Below are 8721 nucleotides of genomic sequence, written 5' to 3'. Positions count from 1 at the left end.
TATATATATATATATATATATATATAGGCATGGGAGTGGCTGTGTGGTATGTAGCTTGCTCACCAACCATATGGTTCCGGGTTCAGTCCCACTGCATGGCACCTTGGGCAAGTGTCTTCTACTATAGCCTCGTGCTCACCAAAGACTTATGAGTGGATTTGGTAGGTGGAAACTGAAAGAAGCCTGTCGTATATATGTATATATATATATGCGTGTGTGTGTTTGTGTATCTTTGTTTGTCCCTCCAACATCACTTGACAACCGATGCTGGTGTGTTAACATCTCCGTAACTGATAGAATAAGTACCAGCCTTACAAAGAATAAGTCCTGGGGTCGATTTGCTCGACTAAAGATGGTGCTCCAGCATGGCTGCAGTCAAATGCCTGAAAGAAGTGAAAGAGATAAAAAGTATGTAATAACCAGCTTCTTTGTTCAACTGATATACTTTCATTAGTTGGAGTAAGAGTGGGAGGGAGGGAAGACGCAAAGAGAGGGGATCTTTCTTATAGTAATTCTTGTTTCTTTATTATCCACAAGGGGACAAACAAGGACAGACAAATGGATTAAGTCGATTACATCGACCCCAGTGCGTAACTGGTACTTATTTAATCAACCCTGTAAGGATGAAAGGCAAATCGACCTCGGCAGAATTTGAACTCAGAACGAAACGGCAGACGAAATACCACGAAGCATTTCGCCCGGCATGCTAACAATTCTTCCAGCTCGCCGATCCTTCTTATAGTAATTCTGCCTGTCAATATGTTACTGAACCCATCAGTAATGCTTTCATGTGATCAGTGAAAAAGAGGGAGAGAGGAAAGAGGATAAGGCAAAGAGTGGAGCCAAAAGAGAGAGAATTGATTGAGGATGAAGCATGCATGGCACGTGGTGGGGGGAATGTAATAGTTATTTTATGGATAAAAATGTTATTTTGGAGGTCACTGCCACTTTTCAATTTTTTCCATTTTTGTTCCTATTGATTCCATACTTGGAGTATTGGTATAGTTTTGTAAGGCAATCATTGACATGAAATTATTTTTATAGTTTGCAATCTTGGGTAATTTTAGCCATTTCAAAGCCACAGATGTATAGGTGCTTCTTTCCATAGTAACAAGCCAGGATCTTTTCGGTTTGAATGGCAGTTTTTTCTAGAAGTGTCATATGAAATTGTCACCCATAATTATGACCCTAGTATCGATCTATTGCATTTCAATCTGTTTTAGGGTTAGGGTTGAGGTTAAGGGTGGAGAGAAGGGTATCTTTTTTTCTTCACAAATGTAAATAAATCCAATCTGTTTCTTAAACGAAGGATATATTCATACGGCACAGAATGCTTTTTACCTCAATAGACATTAGTGATTGGTTGAAATTGCAGAAATTGAAGAAAAAAACAACAAATATCTTACAAACCATAGAATTTTCTCAATAAAGCCAAGGGAAAAAGATGTTTTATAAACACATTCTACCAGTATACGAAGTTTAAAATTTTTTAGTTACCTAGAAATTATGTTAAAAAACAGCCATTCAAACCAAAAAGATCTGATAATTTTAATATTTGAGGTATTCATATAATTTTCCATGCAGAATTTCATCAGTTAATTTGCTTCTTCCACAGAAAGTTGGGATCTTTTCGGTTTGAACGGCAGTTTTTAAAAATAATTTCCACGTAACCAAACACTTTTAAACTTCGTATACTGGTAGAATGTGTTTATAAAACATCTTTTTCTCTTGGCTTTATTAAGAAAATTCTATAGTTTGCAACATATTTGTTGTTTTTTTCCTTCAATTTCTGCAATTTCAACCAATCAATGACGTCTATTGAGGTGAAAACATTCTGTGCCGTATGAATATGTCCCTCGTTTAAGAAACAGATTGGGTTTATTTACATTTGTGAAGAAAAAAGATACCCTTTCCCCTAACCCCAACCCTAAAACAGATTGAAATGCAATAGATCGATACTAAGGTCAAAATTATGGGTAACAATTTCATATGACACCGCTAGAAAAAACTGCCGTTCAAACCGAAAAGATCCAAAAGTTGTTTTTAAGTTACAATTGCTTAAAGTTCGATTATGTTTACTCATTCACAAGACAGGGTTTGGAAGCTATCATTTTGAGCATGGCAACACGTGTTGTCAAATATTTGTGAATCTGTATTCTTCACACGGTAATTCATAGGGTACTTTTACTTTTGTTTCAGTCATTCGACTGCGGCCATGCTGGAGCACCGCTTGTAGTCAAACAAATCTACAACTCTCTCTCTTCTCTTTCCCCTCCTTAATTCGTTTGTTCCTCTTTATCTCTCTCTTCTCTTCCCATGTGACCGATAGGCCAGACTGCTAGCCCTCGTTTTGCGTATGACCATGGTCAGTGCAACATCGATATTCTTCCATGTGTTTGTGAAAGTTATGTATCTCTGCCGTAAGGCTTCATTTCCACACACACCAGCTGAATTCAATTCGTCCCCAGTCGAAAGACACCTGTTGGTATGTCCTGTTATTATTAATATTTTTATTGTATTTTGTATTTATATTTGTGTAACATCGTCTGTTTTTCCATCCTTGTTTTCATATACATTCCATGCTTTCTTCCAAGGAATCTAATGCTCTTAGCTTAGGTTTTCCTTGGGGCTGGCCAGATTGGAGCAATCTCAAGATTAATCTGCCGAAATTGCGAGGATGATCTGGTTCTTTACTGGGGATAGAAAGCTTTGAATGACCCGTCCTTGTTTTTCATAAAGGACCCGTACTTTGGTGTGAAATAATTTTTTCCACAATCCTCAGTCCAAACCCACCACCCGCCACATTCTTCCGGAAAAGAAAGGGGGAGGGGTGGTGGGGGGACCTTGGAGTTTCCCACCAACATAGTTTTCTTCTGGGTTATTTTACATGTTTTCAATGTATGTGACATTGAAATCACACGTAAACGGCTCCTTTCCTTAGAAAAAGATTCAGCCGCTATTTCTTGCATGCCCTGCTACCACATAACAGCTATTTTGAGTCCTTTATCGTAAATAGCTGTTGTATGGTAACAGGGCGTGCTAGAAATAGCAACCAGATCTTTGGAGGTGAGATACATTGAATGCACTTGAAAAAAACCTATGGAAAGAATTTATTTCACAGTGAGGTTATGAACAGGTCTTTTACGAAATATTTACAGTATTTCTAAAGCCCTTTTCACTTTCAAATATCTTTTAAATATGCCAAAAACTTTTCGTAATGGTATTCAATTGAAAATAATAAAAAAATAAATAAAATTGTCTGTTTAAAGAAAGCTAAAATATAGATACAAAAAAGCAAAAATAGAAACATTTCCTGTAAAAACAACTTTTTTTGTTGGCAAGTTAGTCATAATGTGTCTACTGAAAGGCTAGAAATTCTTCCTTTTCAGGGTTAAGTTATTTTTGGTATATTTTCCCAATATGCACTGTTTTGGGTATTTATACCCACCAAAACTCCTAATATCTCAAGAACCAGTTGTCTAATTCACGCGAAACTTGTTTTATTCCATTTGTATTCACATTTCAGGAAAGTCTTAATTCTTAGTATTTTCCCCATTATGTGCCATTTTGGCTATGTAACATTGGAAGCAAGATTGAAGTTCAATTTTAATGTAATATATGTGTGTGTATAGGTCTGCCTACTTACAACTGCAATACAAGTATTTAGTTGTGAATAAACCATTATACTTGGCACTTGTTGGCCTGGAGAAAGTCTTTGATAGAATTGGCCACACACCAAGGTTCAACAGAACCTACTGAAGCAAGCCAACGGGCTTCTGGTATTATCAAAGGCAAGAGCAAGAAGTCAACATTAAAGTTCATACTGTTTTCAAATTTTGGCACAAGGCCAGCAATTCCACGGGTGTGTGTGTTAAGTTGAATATGTCGATTCCAGTGCTCAACCGTTGATTACTTCCACCAACCCTCAAAAGGACGAAAGACAAAGTCCACCTTGGCAGAATTTAAATACAAATGTCATGCCAGAAGAACCACAGCTAAGCATTTTCCCCAATGTGCTAACGACCCTGCCAGTTCGCCACCTTAGTTTCTTATTAATTACTAGTGGGACCCATGTAAATTCTACAGAATGAAAAAAATTAAGAGGACCTATTTAAGAAAGAGAGGATGATTTGCATTTTTATAGCATTCATAGTTTTAGCTTTCTTTGAATATACTTGGCATCTCTCTACATCCAATTCCTCACAACACCATCGGTGCCATCTTTTTCCTCTTTTATATCTTCTTAGTGTTCCATGCTCTAGATCTGTGCATCTTTTCTCAGGCAGCTTGCAACTGTGTCTCTTGTGAATCCATAGTTTAAGCTAAATTAATCCTTAGTAACAAATATCAATCTCTTAATTGAGAAGACGATAAATAATTGCACAGCAGTGCAAGTGTTGAGTGAATGGTCTCTATAAAAAAAAGAAATTCCTTTTCACTATCAACACACCGCCACCACCACCATCATCATGTCTCTCTCTCTCTCTGTGCCTTTCTTTAATATCAACATCAGAACATCACCCCTCTGCTAAGGTTATATTTTTAACTCTTCTCTATATCACGACCTTCAGCTAGCTTTTTTAACCATAAAATAACTATTACATTCCCCCTATCACATGTCATGCTTGCTTCTTTCTTAGTCTTTTGTCTCTCCTTTTTCTTTCTTTCTCTATTTGCCTCACTCTTTGTCTTATCATCTTTTCTCTCTCTACCCCCTTTTCTCTAATAACATGAAAGTGTTACTGACGAGCTGAGTAACAGAATGAGAAGCAGAATTATTATAAGATCACATTACTCTATTTCTCCCTCCCTTTTCTCCACTTCTGTCCCCATCCCATTTATTCCACTAATCTAATGAAAGCATAACAGCTGTACAAACAAGCTGGTTATTATATATATACATAAATATTATTTTTGTCTGAGGTTTGGATAATATTTTTTGCAGAGTAATTACATATCACATAAGGAGACTGGAAAACAGTTTGATAGTATTTATTCAGCATTACATGTGTTTCATTACCTGATAGGAATTACAAACTTTTAAACAAAGAGAAAACATGTAAAATATCTCCTATAAGAAATTCTTCATACATACATATATACATGTGTGTGAGTGTGTGTGTGTATGCACAAGTGAGTGTACCCGTGTCCAGATATTATGTGATGTCCATAAATGGCCATCATGACCGTCATACTTGTGCAGTTGTTTATTTCCAGTCCTCTGCGTAAAATATGTCTCACCAGGGAAAATGTTTCCTTGCTTGGAAACAGGTGAGGATTGGTCACAAGAAAGGGTACCCAGCTCAGGAAAATCTCCATCAATGAATTCCATCTGATCCATTGAAGCATGGAAAAGCGAATTTTAAATTATGATGATTATCATCATTGTAGTGATATGGTTCCTCTTCTGTATGAATGCAGTTATGTTTTAATAATTGATCATTTTCATAGATTGATTTAGCACAAATGTCTTAGGGTATGGGTTTATCTTTCATATTAATATGACTGTATAATTCTCCATTTTGATAAAATGATTAAGCACTGCTATCACAGTGATATGTTTTCCTTCCTCTGTCAATGCTCTTTTGATTCGTTAATGGATCATTTCAAATGAATGGCTTGCCATTGATATCACATTCATATAGTTTCTATCTTGTGTAGAGGGTTTTATGAGATACAAACTTGTCCTTCTGAAGGAATGTTATACAGCCAATGTCACTGTGTTATGGATCACCTTCATAACGAATACACTTGTGTTTAATTGAGTGACGTTTTTGTGAGAATGATTTACCACAGATGTCACAGCGATATGGTTCCTCACCTGTGTGAATACGTTTGTGTGCAGTCAAGGTACTGCCAGCAGAGAATGATTTACCGCAGATATCAGAGTGATATGGTTTCTCTCCAGTATGAATAGGTTTGTGAATAGCTAAGCTATGAGCACGACAGAATGATTTACCACAGATATCACAGTGATATGGTTTGTCCCCTGTATGAATACGTTTTTGTTGAGTTAAGCTGCTTTTTTCAGAGAATGATTTACCACAGATATCACAGTGATATGGTTTCTCCCCTGTATGATTACGTTTGTGTTGATTGAATTTACTTTCTGCTAAGAATGACTCTTTGCAGATGTCACAGTCATATGATGATTTTCTTAATTCTTCCGACATCTCTTCAAGAAAAATAAAACTGAACCTTCAAGTTGTACAGATCAACAACTTTTCAAAAATATTTCTCCTCTCACCAAAATATATGGATATTTTGCTTCTTTTTGCTTTTATAGTTTATTCCAAACAAATATCACTTCTCTTATATTTCTTCTAAATGTGATCATTGCCAATAATTAAAAATGTCGCAAATACTGTTCGGAAATCTATCAAAGTATATTTAAAAGAGAAAATTATCTCTTGCACATTTCAGACACAGAAGTAAAGAAATGCTTTCTCTCTCAGAGGAAATATTTTACTGTAATTCAGCAATGTTTTATAGAAGCAGGATTTCTGAAAGAATAGAAAAAAATAATATAAGACATCAAGCATGTTTAAAAGGTAGATATTCAAAAGTGCAATTTTATAACACTTCTATTTTGCTAAATTATAGAAGTATTAAACTTATCCAATCTCATCATTTCCAATCTCATCATTCCAATCTCATCATTTCCAATCTCATCATAGAGTGGACACATGTATTATAACAACTCCCAGACACACTCCCATAACACATGTATTATAACAACTCCCAGACACACCAATATACATGTCAATGACAGTAGATATCTGATGTTTTCCCCTCAGTGTTCTATTGTATCAACACAGGTTTGTTTTATAACATAGATATCACTCCTCCTCTGCCTCTTTCTGTATATGCATAAATATACAAATATATATATGTGGTTAGCTTAATGTTAACATTTTGTTGAGCATAAAAGATGCATAAAAGTCAGTAAATAATATTGATGTCTGACTTGCAGCATCAAAATCTTTTGTGGGGAATTTTTGATGTTAAGAAAAATTGTTGGTTGATGAAATTGGTGACAATCCTTCTCCATGGGGCAAATAGCAGAAGTTTCAATGAAGTCTATCCTTATTTTACCGAAAAACTATAATTTCTTTTCATTGTCATGCACATAGTTTTAAAATTTAACCATTCTTGTTTTTTTCTTTTAATTATAAATTCTTACACGTTATAATTAATGTTTCTCTTCCTTGTTGCTTCAAAACGAAATATTGTTTATCTGGATGAGTGAAAAATACATTCATATTAAATATATAAGCATTACGAAGAAAGAAAAGGATAACTTGCATAATTAATTGAAAATAATATTTTTAAAATGTTGCAATTCTGCTTTAAACATTATATAGCTCCTTATAATTTTTTCCCCATTATCTTGTGGAATTTTCGGAATTTCTTTCCAAAGTTGTGACCTACACAATGAAAAAAATTGTTTTTTCAATTTTTCCCAATTTTTTAAAAATTGCCACTCTAAAACCTTGTCTGATTAAATCCCAACAACGGTCCATTGAATGTGTTTATGTGGAGAAGGATATCTTTTCTACTCTAGGCACAAGGCCACAAAGTTTGGGAGTGGGGGCCCAGTGGATTAGATAGACCCAGGACGCAACTGGTACTAAATTTATCGACCTCGAAAGGATGAAAGGCAAAGTCGACCTCGACGGAATTTGAACTCACGTGCTAACGATTCTACCAGCTCGCCGGTTTTATACGGAGAAAAACGTCAGCACATCAGAGTGACAAAGAAACTAGGGAGGTATCAGCTGGTCGTGAGATGTGCGAAAAATAACAGCTAAATAGCTCTTAAAGCACACAGTTTTTGCTTCTTTGTTGAATTCTCGTGTGTAGAATATGTATTTGCAAAAATTTTCTGAAAATTCCGGAAAAAACAAAACAAACCCTAAATATTAATTCTAACTTTTAATGATGCAGAAGAACCACCAGAAATAAAGACTTCCTATGTCTCAAATAAAAGCTGTTCCATTTCTTCTCGATACGATATTTGCTTTTCGTTTCAGTATTTCAAGTGCACACTCGTATTTTTATACATTCCCCATTTCTTACTAATTACATCGTAATTTTCCTGCATTTAACGAAATTGTCAAATTTACACGTTAGAAAGAAAGATAAATGTTATCTAAACAAGGGATTGATCCAACGTTTTTACAAATAATTTAGAAAATAACCAAAAGTGCAATGAAATGTCTAAAAGAAAACGACAACACAATGAAAGTATTAAAATTACAGCCTTTCGTATAATTTCGTCTTAGTGAGAGATTTTTCCTTTTAACTTTCTCAACACATCGAAACAAATAAATGTACATAATACGACACATATATAATAGAAATGTTTAAATAAATACTTACATAGTAATAGATATGGAGAGAAAGAGTGAAGGAGGAAGATGTGAGAACTGGAGTCAGAGTGGACAACGACAGCTTCAAGAGAATTTCTAGGTTTCTATAACAAACGTTAATTAATATTTTTCAGGTCCACATAATCGTAAATGCTGTATTTGTTTCTTTGGACACTTAATTACCAATCATTTGTATATATTTGATTGGATTTTCTCTTAAATATCAGCTGTCAAGTGGAACTGATCAAACAATCAAGGTGCGTGAGAAACAAGAACAAGAAATACACTTAATTAAGAAGAGTTTTTATGATGAACAACGGCAACTAACTCCAGTCTTTAAAGAATTGCG

Source organism: Octopus sinensis, linkage group LG28, assembly GCF_006345805.1.
Source record: "Octopus sinensis linkage group LG28, ASM634580v1, whole genome shotgun sequence".
Lineage (NCBI taxonomy): Eukaryota > Metazoa > Mollusca > Cephalopoda > Octopoda > Octopodidae > Octopus > Octopus sinensis.
This window is presented reverse-complemented; position numbering follows the sequence as displayed.